General features: G+C 45.3%; 1 long non-coding RNA gene across 1 annotated transcript in view; it reads right to left on the reverse strand.

Annotated features, from left to right (window-relative positions):
* Positions 1-419: 419 nt before the first annotated feature.
* Positions 420-19,407, reverse strand: part of LOC130295574 (uncharacterized) — a 35,634-nt gene continuing 16,646 nt past the window's right edge. The window contains exon 3 of the long non-coding RNA XR_008848916.1: positions 420-813. This is a non-coding gene — a long non-coding RNA (uncharacterized LOC130295574). The remainder of the gene's footprint in view (positions 814-19,407) is intronic.

The following is a 19,407-nucleotide window of genomic DNA, read 5'->3' on the forward strand; positions in this document are numbered from 1 at the left end:
TGCGGAACACATTGCAGTCTATTGGAGACTGCAGTGTCCCTGCGGTCCTAGCGCCGACTAATTCAGCCGGCGCTGGACACACTCGGAATCTCCGGGCGGAAATTTTCTGCCCGAAGATTACGAAGTCTGAACCTAGCCTTAGGGGGAGGCAAAAAGAGAACCACCCTGCCCAGCAATTCCGCCAATGTTATTTTTTTGTTTCTTTATTGTGTGGTGTAAATAAACTGTTCCTTTTTTCTACAGGTTGTAGTGGTTACGCCATTATGGGATATGTATTATTTAGTATTTTGCTACTTATATTAATACTAAAAACTGCACCTGAAATGTTTAAAATCCACTTCAAAATGTATTGTATGGGGTTTAAATGAAAAATTTTTTTTTAAATAACAGCAAACCTGTGTGGTGGGTGAAGCCAATAATAAAAGAAAGAAACTTTTTATATAAGTAAGAATGAAATCCGCCATGCAAAATGACAATGGCATATCAATAATATATGACACAACGACAATTTATGGATCCGTTGTGCCAATATGATATCCATAGAAATAAAAGGAATCCAAAATGCTAATACAAGTGCTATAAAATCCATGCTTGATTCCTTTTCTTCCTTCTTCTTTCTTCTGGTATCCTCTTCATTCCTGTGCTCACTTGCTTTCAGTTCACTGAGGAGGAGGGTGCATTCCTAGCAGGACAACTGGTAACATTTTGCCTTACGCATTGCCTATGCAATGTAATGTGTAAAGCAGCTCAGATAGGTTCTCCAGTGGGAGACATGTCTTTTGTAGTTGATCTTGACTCCAAAGGATGAGGATCCTGAACATGAATCCAAAAAAAAAAAATAAAAAGGATAGAATGTATAAGGCAGAATATTGCAGACAGGAGCGCTATGGACTGCACTCACCACAACACAACAATCGCATAAACTTCCTAGCAGTATATTCTGCTTGCTGAAGTCACTGCCATCTCTCTTCTCTGATCATTTAGTATAGACCGGTCTTTAGTTTGGCATCCCCATGGAGCACAAAAAGTAAGTGCATTTAGCAGGCATTGGCTTTTTTCTTGTCTGTAACCCGTGTAGTTATTGAAGACGCTGGTAGATGTCATGTAGACGTTTATTGAAAATACAGTAGGTCAACATGTTTTGTACCCAGTATACAAAGAACAAAATGCCTGCAAAATGTCCTGCTGTAGACCTTCACCAATATTAGCCACTGAGGTAAAGCAAGCATGTTGTGCTCGCTTAGGGTACGTTCACACGTACACAGATTTGATGCGCAGGATTTTCTGCTGCAGATTTCAATGTAAACTAAATGACTGAACACAGCTTCTAATCTGCAGTTACAGATCCTGCGCATCAAATCTGCGCAGGATCCTGTATGTGTCAACGTACCCTTAGGGTCTATTCACACGTACAGTATTCTTTCGCAGATATGATGCACAGGATTTTCTGCTGCAGATTTCAATGTAAACGAAATGACTGAACACATTTTCAAATCCTGTGGATCAAATTTGCGGATCAAATTTGCGCAGAATACTATACATGTGAATAGACCCTTAAAGGAGTACTCCGGGATAAGAAAACTTATCCCCTATCCTAAGGATAGGGGATGAGTTTCAGATCGCGGCGGGTCCGACCGCTGGGGCCCCCCGTGATCTCCTGTACGGGGCTCTCGGCTCTTTGCCGAAATAGCTCATTTCGACCACCGCATGATGCAGCGTCCGACATGCCCCCTCAATACATTTCTATGGCAGAGGCGGAGGCTGCTGATTGCAGCGCTCCGGCTCTCCCATAGAGATGTATTGAGGGGGCGTGTCGGCTGCCGCGTCATGCGGTGGTCGGACACAGCCCCTGGCCGCTGACTGTCGGGGCCCCGTACGGGAGATCGCGGGGGGCCCCAACGGTCGAACCCCCTGCGATCTGAAACTTATCCCCTATCCTTAGGATAGGGGATAAGTTTTCTTATCCCGGAGTACTCCTTTAAGTTATAAAAGGAGATGCACTCTGTGTAACTGCATAGTATATACACTGCTAAGGCCAGCCAACTGTCAGTGTATATGGGTAACTTGTATGGGTAATTATATACCCTATGTACTAAGCACATGCATATAGGCTGTGAACAGGTCCAAAACAAGCCTTACTTAAAGGGGTATTCCAGGAAAAAACTATTTTTTTTACATATCAACTGGCTCCAGAAAGTTAAACAGATTTGTAAATTACTTCTATTAAAAAATCTTAATCCTTTCAATAATTATCAGCTGCTGAAGTTAAGTGTTTTTTTTCTGTCTGGCAACAGTGCTCTCTGCTGACATATCTGCTTGTCTCGGGAACTGCACAGAGCAGAAGAGGTTTGCTATGGGGATTTGCTTCTAAACTGGGCGGTTCCTGAGACAGGTGTCATCAGAGAGCACTTAGACAGAAAAGAACAACTCAACTTCAGCAGCTCATAAGTACTGAAAGGATTAAGATTTTTTTTATAGTAGTAATTTACAAATCTGTTTAACTTTCTGGAGCCAGTTGATATATATAAAAAAGTTTTTTCCTGGATCTAAGATCTAAGCTCAGTAAAGGTGTGTTCACATGGGTCAGGTATACTGTAGATTTCCCACTGCATTTCGCTCTGTAGTAGAAGAATGAAGATTTCTCCAGCTCCCAGTCAAATTCAAATTTTTTTTCTCAATATATTAAAAGCAAAAAAGTACAAATAAGGAAAATAATAAAAATGCAAATGGATGTCTGTGTTTTATTTGCGTTGTTATTATTAAAATTTTTGTACTCTTTCACTTTTAATGTGTTGGAAATAAATTTTGGAATTTTACTGTGAGTCGGAGAAATTTTTCTAATTCTTGTACTACATGTATCACTGGGATACAGGCCGCATATCTTCATCTCCTGTGCATCCTGACATTGTTTAAAGGGGTTATCCAGGAAAAAAACTTTTTTTTATATATATATCAACTGGCTCCAGAAAGTTAAACAGATTAGTAAATTACTTCTATTAAAAAATCTTAATCCTTTCAGTACTTATGCGCTTCTGAAGTTAAGGTTGTTCTTTTCTGTCTAAGTGCTTTCTGATGACACGTGTCTCGGGAACCGCCCAGTTTAGAAGAGGTTTGCTATGGGGATTTGCTTCTAAACTGGGCGGTTCCCGAGATATATATATAATAAAAAGTTTTTTTCCTGGATAACCGCTTTAACTCCATGAACAATGGCGGTGAGCTGATCACTAGTTAATCGTCAAAGACTCTACATTGTATAGGATTTAATTGCAGATATTTTCATTTTCAGATGTTGTGGGAGGATTTACATGACTGAATGTGTTGTACTAGAAGGAAATTAGAAACATAGAAAACCTTCATGATGCAGATTCACTAACGTACTATTACTAATAAATAACATTCTATTCCTACTTTGAACATTACAAGCGAAAAAGTCATAAAAACTTACCACATCCTATTATTATGTCTGGAGCCTTTAGACTACAGATTCCTCAAAGCGTAAAATGCAGGAATGCCTTAAAGTGACCCTTGTACAGTAGTCTTTAGACTTCACATGGAGAACCGTCCATTTATCTTGTTGTCTTTTGACTGATTGATAGTTGTATAGGGCTTGTCAGGAAAAAAGGTGCTACTGATGGGAAAAGTTTGATTCAGCTAGTTTCAGTATGTGGTATAAATAAAGTATAATTGGGAGTATAAAAGTGAAGTGTTAATCAGGCATTAAAATAAAGTATAACGGGTTGTATAAAAATAAAGTATAAAGGTGGTATAAAATAAAGAATAAAGGGGGTATAAAAATAAAGTATAAAGGAGAGTATAAAAGTAAAGTGTAAAGGGGGCATTAAAATAAAGTATAAAGGGGAGTATAAAAGTAAAGTATAATGGTGGTGTTACAGAGCTGGATGTGGATCCTCTAACCTGTGTGGCTGATGACTCGGGCCGTATCGGGGAGCGGAGTCTCAGGTGGCGCTGGTCTTCATCAGAGCCCGCCGCAAGGTCACCCAGGTCGCTACCCCTGACACGGCTGGGCAAGGCGAGGTACCAAAGGATAAGGCAGTAGCGTAGTCAGACGTAGCAGAAGGTCAAGGCAGGCGGCAAAGGTGCGAAGTCAAATAACATAGCGGGAAGGTCTGGATACATTAATAAGGCAAACAGGCAATATGGAACACTTAATCTCAGGCTAGGGGCACTAAAGATCCGGCAAGGAAGTGGGGGAGGTGCAGGAACTTAATAATGTAGTGACAGGTGTGACAGTAATTTTGGGCGTACTGGCCCTTTAAATTTCAGAGCTCCGGCGCACGCACCCTCGAAGAATGGGACGCGCGTGCCGGAGCTGAGACACAGAGGGGGAGGCAGCAGCGGAGCATGGTGAGTGACGGGCTGGAATTTGCATGCGGGCGCGTCCCACAATGCGAATCCCAGCCTTGCCGGCAGACAGGGACACATGGACTTGTATAAAGAGGATATAAAAATGTAAGCATAAGGGTGGTATAAAAATAATGTATAATGGAGGAGATATAAATAAAATATAATGAGGGGTATAAAATAAACTATAAAGGGGTATAAAAACAAAGTACAAAGGTGAGTATAAAAATAAAATGTAAAGGGGGTGTATAATAAGTTTAAAGAAGGGGTATGAAAATAAAGTATACAGGGATGTATCCAAAATTGAAAGGGATTATAACAATAAAGTATAAAAGAGGTATCAACATAATGTATAAAAGGATATCAAAATAAAGTACAAAGGGGGTATAAAAATGTTTTCTCTATTGAATTTATTTGGTCTAAAAAATGTGAAACATGGAGAAAAAAAGAATATGACCACTTATAGTTGTGTGAAGTACTTTTGTGTACTTTTGATACTTTTGTGCCATACGTTATATCAACAAGTGACACATTGGATTACGTAAAAAGGTTTCCCTTGAAGTATGAGAGCTATACAAGAAAGGCAAAATCAAATGTAAATGAAAATAAATACATTTGTCGACATCCAGAGGTTGAAGTCACATCCAGTTCCTGCTCACATGTAAGAAGTCTAGGCAATGAGATAAGGCTTCATTCACACATGTAGAGCCTACCTAAAGGGTCCCATTGACCCAACATATGCAAGACAGACCTGTTTTTATCATACTTCAGGGAGGTTAAAATACACTTTATGGAATGGTGTAATCAAACATGATAAATACAAAGACATCCCACACACCTATGATACGTAGTATAAAATTATTTTAATATAATAATAGATATATACCACACTATCCTGTAATTTCACATGTCAGAGATGTTTTTATGTCTGGTATATTTTCAGAGCCGATCCCGTTACACAGTAGTGGCTTTGCTTGGGGTCGGCAATATGCTCAGCCAATCAATGGTTGAGGCGGGACTGCGGCCGCTGATTGGTTAAACAGTGCCTGCACTGACCCCAAACACAACAAGCATTTTACCCCTTTAAAGCCTACCATTCATTTCAGGTGACTTTTCTGGATAATCTGCTCTTTGTGTGTACATTAGGAGCAGCACTATTTATGACCATTAATAGCTTGTAGAGAGTATTTTTTTAGCATATTTCTGCTCTCCAGGCTTCATCTCTTATTTGCAGTTCTCCTAGATCTGGTGGGCGGAGCTACCTCCTCCTCTCTCTACAGACTTTTCTTTCTTATCTTGCAGACACAAGACAAAACTGTGCAGATTTTCTAATAAGATATATTACAAAGTCTCTTATATTCGCTTGTACTATTGATCTATGTAGCATTTGTGCGAATGAAAGTGCCTATAAAAGCCAACAGAAAGTCTACTTTATATTATACAAAGAAAAAAATTTAGCTTCTGAAACTGTCATATCCTTTTAGGCATCTCTATTCAATTCCTATTGCTTGCAGATAACAGGCAACAATCAAGTGATGGATACATCTGCTGCTCAGCTCTAGTCCCGGAGTCAGAATAACATAAGAGAAGGCTATATTAGGCTTCACCTCAATAAATAAAATGACCAAATAACATATATAAAAAATTCTGTCTAATGGAACTCAGTGTGACGCTAGAAATAAACTGTAGGGAATAGAACATTCTAACTAATAAACTTACAATGGGCACAGGAACAGGTAAGAGGGAGAGAGAGACATTTTCCTTCCAGCCAAATGGTGTTCTATTAATTACACCATTGCGCACAGATTTGCACTGTTAATGACCATCCAAATGGTGAGATTTACTTGCCTGTTTTGGTGCATTCTGCACTTTTTACGAGCCCAGTTCACAGAAAACCCACTGAAAGGTTGCTCGACGCTTTCATGAATCAGTCCTTTCGCATGCCATTGAAGCCCTCATAAAATTAGTGCGCTTCATATGCTAGCAATTATTGGTCCGCTTTAGAAAAGCATTACACACTGTTTGCATTGGGTTTTTTAGAGGCACGTTACCCATAAAAAAGTGTGGAATTCACCCAAGCCCGGTGCCACAGCTTGAAACTCATTAAACCTTTGTGAACAGGGGCTGACGTCAAAATTATGCATCTCAGCAAGAGAGAGCGGCAGGCCGGGGCTTTGCTGCTGATGGCTGGGCATCGTAGAATTACTTCATGTTTACAGGGCACTGGGGTATAGCTCCTTGCATATATGTTTCATACCTATACAGTACATATTATTTACTACCTCGTTTATAGGGGAAACTTTGGGCCACTCCTGTTTGTTTCTTAATTCTATTTCCAGATGCTCTTATTTTCTAGCTTTGGTTTGGCAGAACACAAAGTATTTAGAGTTTTGTTTTTATTTTTGCCCCTGTTTAAAGTTAGTGGCACAGGACGTGCTGTAGGCAATTACATGTGCTCCTCTCGCTTGCTCAGTAACCTCATGCAGACACAGCGTTCTGACTAAGGCCAAAATAATATGATGAGGAATTGGCCGGGTAGGGATTAAAATTGACTGCTAAATGTTAGTGAAAATAATTAACTTTTAATTTATCATTGATGAATAAAAATACTTAGAGCGGGGTGTAAGTAAGTTCATGGCTAGATAGGGCTAGTCATAAGGATTCTGGGCATATCTTTGTTTTTATCTCTATATATTTCCAGTGCTGATATACAGTATAAGCTTTTTTTTTGTTATTATGCAACTGAGACTCAAGTTCCCAAAGGCTGGGCTTTTACCATGCTGGAGAACACCCCCTGGACACTTAGGCCTAATTTGCATAATCCTGATGGAGAAAAAAAATATTAAGATGACTACCCCATCTGATGTGGGCAACTGCTCCCCTATTTATTTGCACAATGGTTGATAAGTCTCCCCCAATGTCTTAAATGTAATAGTTTTGTAAGTGTTTTTTCCCCCTATTTTCCATTATGTAGGTAGCTGTGTAGGTAGTCAGGTAGCTATGTAGCTAGCCAGGTAGGTAGGTAGCTTTGTAGGTAAGTAGTAAGCTATGTAGGTAGCCAGGTAGGTAGGTAGCTTTGTAGGTAAGTAGTAAGCTATGTAGGAAGTCAGGTAGGTAGGTAGCTATGTAGGTAGCCAGTTAGGTAGCTACATAGGTAGCCATGTAGGTAGGCATGTAGATATGTAGGTAAGTAGGCAGCCCAAAAGCTAGCCAGGCAGGTAGTCACCCCCCCCCCCCCAAGATGCCAGGATGAGAGAGGGATTCCTCCCCCCCCAAAAATTAAAACTTATGCTAACCTCATCTCCCCTGCAGCAATCTCCTCCGCTGCACCTGTCTGCAACCTTCTTCCTCCACAGTGCAGGCACAGATGAATGGCCTGATTGCACCTGCACGGTGTTGGGGCCCTCCAACAGTGCTTTGGCAACCTGCGTCCCCCAGGGTGTGTGTCCCCGGCAAGTGGTGGGTTCACCAAAGCGTAGGTCTGCCACTGCATTATTCTCTAATAATAGCCTATCAGTAATTATTTATTTGTTTAGAAAATAGACTTACTTTGCCTTGACCCATTTATTCATTCGTTTTGGGGAAGTATCCACCTAATCTATCGCACCTTTTCCTAAAAAGCTTATTTTGGACACATTAGGTTAGTGATTCTTAACCAGTGTGTCTCCAGCTGTTGCAAAACTACAACTTTGTAGATTTTCAACAGCTGGAGGCACACTGGTTGGAATACACTGGATGAGGTAGTCTATTAACTGCAGACTGCCATCATTTATTTAAAGGGAGCCTGTTATCACCTTAATGCTTCCTGAACCACAAGTCATGGGGGCGGTCCCCAGTGGCTTCTTCCTACCCCACCAGCCTTGACTGACAGATCTATCAATCGAAGCTGACAGGGTGAGGAGAAGCCAGCGGAGACTCCTGGTTCAGACAGCAAAAAAGTGATGATGGGTTTTTATATGGTAAACTATATACAAAAACTCTAAATCATGTTATATGCCTAAGTTTTTGGCAGAATAGGCAAATTAATTATTTGATTTTTTTCTTTGTCTTTTTGCCTTCCTTACCTCTCTTTCTGTCTTTACTGGTCAGTGGTAATAAGATTTTGAAGGGTTAGTCAAAGGAATTAATAGTAATTTGTCAGTCGTGCTTTAACCCGTGTGAACCTAGCCTATTCACTAGATTTGTGATAAGTATTGTATACTGTAACAAAGAGATTTGATCTTGTGTTTCTGGTTATTTAAGTTACTCTATACTGTATAGTCTTGTGGCTATAATATTTATAGATTCTTCAACAACAAAAAGTCTGTTTTTCACTTACAGATAGTAGAAATCCTCACAAAAATCTTTAATCGGCATCTCTGGCTCCAGCCTTATTGGCACTGCTCACCTGGTAGGTGAGAAATGCATCAACCATAGCGTCATTGCAAGAATATTACAGTTAAAGGGGTGACAGTACTTATCCATAATGATTACCGAGGTGTTACCTATTATAAATGAATCTACAGTTTCTTTATTCCAGAGACTATAAGTTGAGTCTCTGTAGGTGCCATATAAATGTATTACCATGGGAATCAACATCAAGCGCAGTTTGGTTATTGCATTAGTCAGCATACAGAATAACCAGAGTCCTGCTTAAATATAATGGGCATAGTTATTGGAAGGGCAATGCACACATTCTCTATTAGTTCAATATGAGTTCAGTGCAGTCATGTTGTATTGTATGTTGCCTAATGTGAGCAAAAAAAGCATGTATTTTTTAAGAAAGTGAATGTTTTGTACACATGAATATATTTATTGGCTAATATCAGCATGCCAACAATATAGTACATGGCCATAACTAGGTTAAATGATTTTGTCACATCCGAAGTAGGGAAATAGTGCAACCTACTGTTTGACCCAAACTCCTTTCTCTACCTACTTGAACGATCTGCCCTAAATGACGGCCTTCAAATGGCTGACGGACTATGTGCATGGGCATCAGAGTAGCCAGAATAGTCTGACAAAGCAGGTTGGTGGCACAGGCAAAGAAGGTACAAAATCACACAGGCAAAGACAGAGTCAAGACAAATTATGGATCATATCTAGAGAGTAGCATGGTACAAAACCAAAAGGCTAGTGCAAAAGTATGAATCAGGTCATGGGTCAATACTAGACAGCAGTATAGTACAGGGCTGCAATCAGAGCAGGTTTAAATCCCCTGCCTTTCAGGAGGTGAGAGCCCCAGCACCAAGGTGATTGGTCTCACCAACCGGCACATCACTCACTAAGGAACGGACCTGCAATGTTGTCAAGACAATGAGGGAAGCCCCTGGGCATAAAAAAAGGAACATGTATGTGCAATGGAGCTGAGCAAGGTACTTGTAACGGGTTTATCTCAAGGTTTTAAGTTATCACCGATCCATAGGGAATGTTCACCATGAATTTTGCACGGATTCCACCGTGTAGAATAATCCTATTGACTTCAATTGGATTTCTGCTGCTGGGTGCAGAACATCCAACAGGCATCTGAGTTCCTCCAGAAGATTGTACATGTTCAACCATCTGGCAGAATCCACCAGAGAATTCCTGTGGACATAATTGTCATGGACATAAGCTCAGATTCAGAATAATTTCTGCTCCATTGTTACACCTAGCGCTCCGGGTCCCCGCTCCTCCCCGGAGCGCTCACGGCGTCTTTCTCCTTGCAGCTCCCCGGTCAGTCCCGCTGACCGGGAGCGCTGCTCTGTCATGGCCGTTGGGGATGCGATTCGCACAGCGGGACGCGCCCGCTCGCGAATCGCATCCCAGGTCACTTACCCGTTCCCGTCCCCTGCTGTCATGTGCTGGCGCGCGCGGCTCCGCTCTCTAGGGCGCGCGCGCGCCAGCTCCCTGAGACTTAAAGGGCCAGTGCACCAATGATTGGTGCCTGGCCCAATTAGCTTAATTGGCTTCCACCTGCTCCCTGGCTATATCTGGTCTCCTCCCTTGCACTCCCTTGCCGGATCTTGTTGCCCTTGTGCCTAGTGAAAGCGTTTTGTGTGTTTAAAGCCTGTGTACCAGAACTTCTGCTATCCACTCTGACTACGAACCTTGCCGCCTGCCCCCGACCTTCTGCTACGTCCGACCTTGCTTCTGCCTACTCCCTTGTACCTCGCCTATCTTCAGCAGTCAGAGAGGTGAGCCGTTGCTAGTGGATACGACCTGGTCACTACCGCCGCAGCAAGACCATCCCGCTTTGTGGCGGGCTCTGGTGAAAACCTGTAGTGGCTTAGAACCGGTCCACTAGCGCGGTCCTCGCCATCCCTCTCTGGCACAGAGGATCCACTACCTGCCAGCCGGCATCGTGACAGTAGATCCGGCCATGGATCCCGCTGAAGTTCCTCTGCCAGTTGTCGCCGACCTCACTACACTGGTCGCCCAGCAAGCCCGACAGATCGCCCAACAAGAGCACCAGCTGTCGTACTTGACCACCATGACACAGCAACTCCAGTCGCAGCTACAGCAGCAACAGTCACAGCTACAGCAAGTTCAGTCTCAACTACAGCAGCAACAACCATCTCCTCCACCAGCTCCTGCACCCCTTCCGCAGCGAGTGGCCACTCCTAGCCTCCGCCTGTCCTTGCCGGACAAATTTAATGGGGACTCTAAGTTTTGCCGTGGCTTTCTTTCGCAATGTTCCCTGCACTTGGAGATGATGTCGGACCAGTTTCCTACTGAAAGGTCTAAGGTGGCTTTCGTAGTCAGCCTTCTGTCTGGAAAAGCCCTGTCATGGGCCACACCGCTCTGGGACCGCAATGACCCCGTCACTGCCTCTGTACACTCCTTCTTCTCGGAAATTCGAAGTGTCTTTGAGGAACCTGCCCGAGCCTCTTCTGCTGAGACTGCCCTGCTGAACCTGGTCCAGGGTAATTCTTCCGTTGGCGAGTACGCCATACAATTCCGTACTCTTGCTTCAGAACTATCCTGGAATAATGAGGCCCTCTGCGCGACCTTTAAAAAAGGCCTATCCAGCAACATTAAAGATGTTCTGGCCGCACGAGAAACTCCTGCTAACCTGCATGAACTCATTCATCTTGCCACTCGCATTGACATGCGTTTTTCTGAGAGGCATCAAGAGCTCCGCCAGGAAAAAGACTTAGATCTCTGGACACCTCTCCCACAGTCTCCATTGCAATCTGCGCCTAGGCCTCCCGCCGAGGAGGCCATGCAAGTGGATCGGTCTCGCCTGACCCTGGAAGAGAGGAATCGCCGTAAGGAAGAGAATCTTTGTCTGTACTGTGCCAGTACTGAACATTTTTTGGTGGATTGCCCAATCCGTCCTCCACGTCTGGGAAACGCACGCTCGCACCCAGCTCTCGTGGGTGTGGCGTCTCTTGATGCTAAGTCGGCTTCTCCACGTCTCACGGTGCCTGTTCGGATTTCTACTTCAGCCAGCTCTCCCCTCTCAGCCGTGGCCTGCCTGGATTCTGGTGCTTCTGGGAATTTTATTCGGGAGTTCTTAGTGAATAAATTCCGCATTCCGGTGACCCGTCTTGTCAAGCCACTCCACATTTCCGCGGTCAACGGAGCCAGGTTGGATTGCACCGTGCGTTACCGCACGGAGCCCCTCCTAATGTGCATCGGACCTCATCACGAGGAAATTGAATTTTTTGTCCTTCCTAATTGCACTTCCGAAATTCTCCTTGGACTACCCTGGCTTCAACACCATTCCCCAACCCTGGATTGGTCCACTGGGGAGATCAAGAGTTGGGGTCCCTCTTGTTCCAAGGACTGCCTTAAACCGGTTCCCAGTACTCCCTGCCGTGACCCTGTGGTTCCTCCTGTACCCGGTCCCCCTAAGGTCGTTAGGGACTCTGCCTGCCACAGGAAATGCCTCTCCCCCCCTCCCAGTCCCATCAGGCAAGCCTCTGTGTCCCCTCAGGGCCCTCGTCCTGGTGTCACACTGCCCCGTGCCAGGTCTCGCCCTCTGCCCTCCCTCCCCATTCCTACTCCTGCTGTTCTGCCTGCCGTTGAGGAATCCCTCCATCCTTTCCCGGTGTCCTCATCCCAGGGGAGGCAGTTACCGGACAAAGAGAAGGGGAGACCTAAGGGGGGGGGTACTGTTACGCCTAGCGCTCCGGGTCCCCGCTCCTCCCCGGAGCGCTCACGGCGTCTTTCTCCTTGCAGCTCCCCGGTCAGTCCCGCTGACCGGGAGCGCTGCTCTGTCATGGCCGTTGGGGATGCGATTCGCACAGCGGGACGCGCCCGCTCGCGAATCGCATCCCAGGTCACTTACCCGTTCCCGTCCCCTGCTGTCATGTGCTGGCGCGCGCGGCTCCGCTCTCTAGGGCGCGCGCGCGCCAGCTCCCTGAGACTTAAAGGGCCAGTGCACCAATGATTGGTGCCTGGCCCAATTAGCTTAATTGGCTTCCACCTGCTCCCTGGCTATATCTGGTCTCCTCCCTTGCACTCCCTTGCCGGATCTTGTTGCCCTTGTGCCTAGTGAAAGCGTTTTGTGTGTTTAAAGCCTGTGTACCAGAACTTCTGCTATCCACTCTGACTACGAACCTTGCCGCCTGCCCCCGACCTTCTGCTACGTCCGACCTTGCTTCTGCCTACTCCCTTGTACCTCGCCTATCTTCAGCAGTCAGAGAGGTGAGCCGTTGCTAGTGGATACGACCTGGTCACTACCGCCGCAGCAAGACCATCCCGCTTTGCGGCGGGCTCTGGTGAAAACCTGTAGTGGCTTAGAACCGGTCCACTAGCGCGGTCCTCGCCATCCCTCTCTGGCACAGAGGATCCACTACCTGCCAGCCGGCATCGTGACATCCATATTAAATGGTGCTGCATAAAGGATTGCAACCCCTCAAATGCCATATGTGAAATATTTCCATAAATATTGCGGCCAATGCACAGTGCTTACCTATTCTTTGTCTCTTTAGGTGACCAGCATAGCCTTTTCTTCTCCACTGCCTGGGATGTCTGCTCAATCATGCTGACATGATGGCAATGCTCTGAGAATGTGTGGCGTATAGAGACAACATGTATAGTTGTGTGTAAAATGGACCTGCTCCTCCTGCAGTAAACAGCCCCTGTAGTATAAGTGTAAGACTGGAATTCTACTGAGGTTTTTTTTTGCAAAAATGCCGTAAAAAAATAAAACGCCAATTTTTCCCGCACGGCGTTCTTTCTGCGAAAAAACGCAGCATCCAGATGTTAGCTGCAAGTCAATAGTAAACTGCAAAATGCCAGATTCACTCGGTGTTTTTCAGTTTGGCGTTTTTTTTTTTTTTTATCCTTTTGGTGTTTTTCAGCAATTTTGGGCTCAGAGGCTGGATTTTCAAAACGCCTGACAAAACCTAGTTTGGCGTTTTTTGCCCTGAAATTGTGGAGTTTTCCGTCCCATAGAAGTCTATGGGAGAGCAAAAACGCCAAGAAAAACACCATGTTGGTTTTAACTTTTGCGTTTTTGCAGTCGGTTTTTTATTCTTTTTTGGACTTTAGCGATCCAAAATGGAGATAACTTTTTTATAAAAATTTCGTAGGGTACCATTAAAAAAAAGTATTAAAATATACAGTAGTGATGGAAAAAATTGTATCTAACGAAATGTGTCTTTTTTATTTCAAAATTTTTATAAATTTTTAAAAAGGGATCAATTTATGTGGGCGGGTAAAGCACTAAAAATGTAGCCGAGAATAATAAAAATGTAGTGTGTGTGTGTGTGTGTGTATTTTTCACATTTTTTAAAAACATTTTTTAGGTAGTACTACTACTCCCAGCATGGAACACTTTGTTCCATGATGGGAGTAGTAGTACCTGTACTAATAGACAGATCGCCTGTTGCGATCCTTCTGTATAAATGTATAGATGCGGCCGGCCGCTCTTCTCAGGTCCCCTGCACTGCCGTATATATACTCCTATTCATATTTCCCGCAGAGAATTGTGATTGGCCAGATGGTTCCCGCCAGTCACAGCTCTCTGTGGAAAATATGACTAGGTGTATATATACGGCAGGGCAGGGGACCATAGGAGAGCGGACTCATCTATACATTATACAGGAGGATCACAGCGGATGTCAGTAGTGATACCCACTGTGATCTGTTCTTAACTGCAGGTACTACTACTCCCAACATGGAGAAAACTCTGCTTCATGCTGGGAGCTGTAGTACCTGCATTGATAGACAGATCACAGCGGGTGTCAGAAATTACACTTGCTGTGATCTGTCTATTAATGCAGGTACTACAGCTCCCAGCATGGAGCAGAGTGTGCTCCCTGTTGGCAGTATTAGTACCTGCAGGTAAGAGCAGGTCACAGCGGGTATTGCTACTGACATCCAATGCGATCGTCCTATCTATAGCAGAGATGCAGAGAGGCTGTATACAGCGCTCGTATCTCTGCACTATACTCCCGCAGGCCACTCACTCAGAGCTGTGATTGGCTGCAACCATCCGGCCAATCCCCACTCTTGGCGGAAAATATGAATGAGTGATGTTATATTCTCATCACTCGCCGGAGTACAGAGCAGGGATGCGAGCGCTGTACAGAGCCGCATCTCTGCTGTATTATGGACGATCACATCGGGTGTCAGACTGACACCCGAGGCGATATGTCTATCATAACAGGTACTACTACTACTCCCATCATAGAATAGTCTGATCCATGCTGGGAGTAGTAATACTACATAAAAAATAAATAAAAAAAGAGAAAAAAAAGTTACACACACTTTATAAAAAAAATGTATTAAAATTTTGTTATAAAAAAAACATTTAGTCAAATAAAATTTTTACATCCCTACTGCATCCTTTTTTTTTTTTTTGGTACCCAACTATTTTTGTAAAATTCCACACAAAGGTAAAAATGCAAGAAAAAACGCCAAAACGCAGTGAAAAACTGTGGCAGTTTTTCTGGCATTTTTAAGCCAAAAAAAATCGCAGGGCAAAAATCTCAGTGGAATTCTAGCCTTACTGTCTAAGACAGTGTTTCTCAACCAGTTACAGACATTCCTCGGCTTCAGACCACAAGTAAGTGCTGAGGATATGCATTAGCTAAAACGTAACTTTTCTTAGGATAAAATATATGTACCCAAAATTTTTTTGAAATCAAACAGAAGGAAAGGCGTGCAAAAAACACCATGTGCCTCCTACACCACCAAGTATTGATGTGATGCAAAGACCTCTAAAAGATGGAAGGGAACAATGTATGGTCCATTGTAACCAATGGGGGTAAAAACTTCCCCTGTAAGGCCCTACTCTTGCATTATTAATTCCCTTCATGGCAAGTGTTACTCGCCCTAAAAAGGGCAGCCCCACACAGGAACCTCTCCCTATTTCCACCTACAAACACTGCCATTTCCCAGGGTTTTTAGGTGGAAATAGGGAGAGATTCCTGTGTGGGGCCACCCTTTTTAGCGTTAGTAACACTTGCCAAGAAGGGAATTAATAGGGCGAGAGTGGGGCCTTACAGGATCATTTTTTACCCCCACTTGCTACAATGAACAATATGTTGTTCCCTTCCAACTTTTCGAGGAAAGTGTTACTCATCTTTAAAAGGGTAGCCCCACACAAGACCCTCTCCCTATTTCCACCTAAAAACCCTGGGAAATGGCAGTGTTTGCAGGTGGAAATAGGAAGAGGTTCCTGTGTGGGGCCTCCTTTTTTGCGCAAGTAAAACTTGCCAAGAAGGGAATTAATAATGCGAGAGTAGGGCCTTACAGGAGAAGTTTTTACCCCCACCGGTTACAATGGACCATACGTTGTTCCTTTCCACCTTTTAGAGGTCTTTGCATCACATCAATACTTGGTGGTGTAGGTGGCACATGGTCAGCTACTGTATGGTCTCCTCATGCTGCCCCCACCTCCAGGCTGTGTCATTCAACCACTATATGGTCTCCTCATGCTGCCCCCACCTCCAGGCTGTGTCATTCAGCCACTATATGGTCTCCTCATGCTGCCGCCAACTCCAGGCTGTGCCATTCAGCCACTATATGGTCTCCTCATGCTGACGCTAACTCCAGGCTGTGTCATTCAGCAACTATATGGTCTGCTATTGCTGCCGCCAACTCCCGGCTGTGTCATTTAGCCACTATATGGTCTCCTCATGCTGTCGCCAATTCCAGGCTGTGTCATTCATCCACTGAATGGTCTGCTCTTGCTGCTGCCAACTCCTGGCTGTGTCATTCAGCTACTGTATGGTTTCCTTATGCTGCCGCCAACTCCAGGCTGTGTCATTCAGCCACTATATGGTCTCCTCATGCTGCCACCAACTCCAGGCTGTGTCATTCAGCCACTATATGGTCTCCTCATGCCGCCAACTCCCAGCTGTGTCATTCAGCCACTTGATGGTCTCCTCCTGCTGCCCCCACCTCCAGGCTGTGTCATTCAGCCACTATATGGTCTCTTCATGCTGCCGCCAACTCCAGGCTGTGTCATTCATCCACTATATGGTCTGCAAACTGAAGAAAAGGACAGGCATCCTGCACTCACCTTTCAGGATCTGGATATACGACTCCCATCTCGGGTCGCTCCTCCAGCGGGGATATCAGGACGACGTGGGGCGCTCAGAGGCGACTGTCAGCGGTTTCACGCATATCAATGTGCTTCGTCCAGCCTCGTTTCCATCATCGCGCTTTGGGGATAGGCGTAAAACATTATTACAGGCTGAGGCCCGCTGGATCCTTCGCTTGGAAGCACAGGGACTGTTAGGGTTAAATGATCGGCTGGATCTTTCCCCCTTTCTATAATTTTCAAATTAGTTAAACCTTACTTAGGTAATTTATAGTATCGATATACTTACCAGTAAGATGCCTCCTCACGTATTTTGCATGCGGTATGAAGAGTTTTTTACTTTTGCATTCATTAGCTCTGGTATAAGCTCACATATGGTCACATGACCTTTACTTGCACTATTTCTTCCGCACAGGGCGATGATGGAAACGAGGCCGGACGAAGCGTATTGATATGCGTGAAACCGCCGGCAGTCGCCTCTGAGCACCCCACGTCGTCCTGATATCCCCGCAGGAGGAGCGACCCGAGATGGGAGTCGCATGACAAGATCCTGAACGGTGAGTGCAGGACGCCTGTCCTTTTCTTCGGTTTGCAATTTACTGATATCTATTTATTGTCCCAGCACCGCCGTGTAAGGTTTGATCTGGTTTCCTGCCCGGAGTGAGTATTTTTCCATCTCGTGGTTGTGAGGGCTAGTGGTTCCGGTGCCACTGTTTTTGTTTTTCTCCTGTGTTGGATACTATATGGTCTGCACTTGCTGCCGCCAACTCCAGACAGTGTAATTCAGCTACTGTATGGTCTCCTCATGCTGCCGCCAAATCTAGGCTGTGTCATTCAGCCACTATATGGTCTGCTCATGCTGCCACCAACTCCAGGCTGTGTCATTCAGCCACTATATGTTCTCCCCATGCTGCCGACAACTCCAGGCTGTGTCATTCAGCCACTATATGGTCTCCTCATGCTGCCGCCAACTCCTGGCTGTGTCATTCAGCCACCATATGGTCTTCTCATGCTGCCGACAACTCCAGGCTGTCATTCAGCCACTATATGGTCTCCTCATGCTGCCCCCACCTCCAGGCTGTGTCATTCAGCCACTATGTGGTCTCCTCATGCTGCCGCCAACTCCAGGCTGTGTCATTCATCCACTATATGGTCTGCACTTGCTGCCGCCAACTCCAGGCTGTGTCATTCAGGTACTGTATGGTCTCCTCATGCTGCTGCCAACTCCAGGCTGTGCCATTCAGCCCCTATGCGGTCTGCTCATGCGGCCAGCAACTCCAGGCTGTGTCATTCAGCCACTTTATGGACTCCTCCTGCTGGCACCAACTCCAGGCTGTCTCATTCAGCAACAATATGGTCTCCTCATGCTGGCACCAACTCCAGGCTGTCTCATTCAGCCACTATATGGTCTCCTCATGCTGCCGCCAACTCCAGGCTGTGTCATTCAGCCACTATATGGTCTCCTCATGCTGCCACCAACTCCAGGCTGTGTTATACAGCCACTTTATGGTCTCCTCATGCTGCCGCCAACTCCAAGCTGTGTCATTCAGCCACTCTATGGTCTGCTCATGCTGCCGCAAACTCCAGGCTGTGTCATTCAGCCACTATATGGTCTCCTCATGCTTCCGCCAACTCCAGGCTGTCTCATTTAGATACTATATGTTCTCCTCATGCTGCCGCCAACTCCAGGCTGTCTCATTCAGCCACTATATGGACTCCTCCTGCTGGCACCAACTCCAGGCTGTCTCATTCAGCCACTATATGGTCTCCTCATGCTGGCACCAACTCCAGGCTGTCTCATTCATTCACTATATGGTCTCCTCATGCTGCCGCCAACTCCAGGCTGTGTCACTCAGCCACTATATGGTCTCCTCATGCTGCCGCCAACTCCAGGCTGTGTTATACAGCTACTATATGGTCTCCTCATGCTGCCACCAACTCCAGGCTGTGTCATTCAGCCACTTGATGGTCTCCTCCTGCAGTCACCAACTCCAGGCTGTCTCATTTAGACACTATATGTTCTCCTCATGCTGCCACCAACTCCAGGCTGTCTCATTCAGCCACTATATGGTCTCCTCCTGCTGTCACACACTCCAGGCTGTCTCATTCAGCCACTATATGCTCTCCTCATGCTGCCGCCAACTCCAGGCGGTGTCATTCAGCCACTATATAGTCTGCTCTTGCTGCTGCCAACTCCAGGCTTTGTCATTGAGCCACTATATGGTCTCCTCATGCTGCCACCAACTCCAAGCTGTGTCATTCAGCCACTATATGGTCTCCTCAAACTGCCGACAACTCCAGGCTGTGTCATTCAGACACTAAATGGTCTCCTCCTGCTGCCACCAACTTCAGGCTGTGTCATTCAGCCACTATATGGTCTCCTCATGCTGCCACCAACTCCAGACTGTCTCATTCAGCCACTATATGGTCTCCTCCTGCTGCCCCCATCTCCAGGCTGTGTCATTCAGACACTATATGTTCTCCTCATGCTGCTGCCAACTCTAGGCTTTGTCATTCTGGCACTATATGGTCTACTCATCCTGTCGCGAATTCCATGCTGTGTCATTCAGCCACTATATGGT

The sequence above is a fragment of the Hyla sarda genome, chromosome 11 (genome assembly GCF_029499605.1).
Source record: "Hyla sarda isolate aHylSar1 chromosome 11, aHylSar1.hap1, whole genome shotgun sequence".
NCBI lineage: Eukaryota > Metazoa > Chordata > Amphibia > Anura > Hylidae > Hyla > Hyla sarda.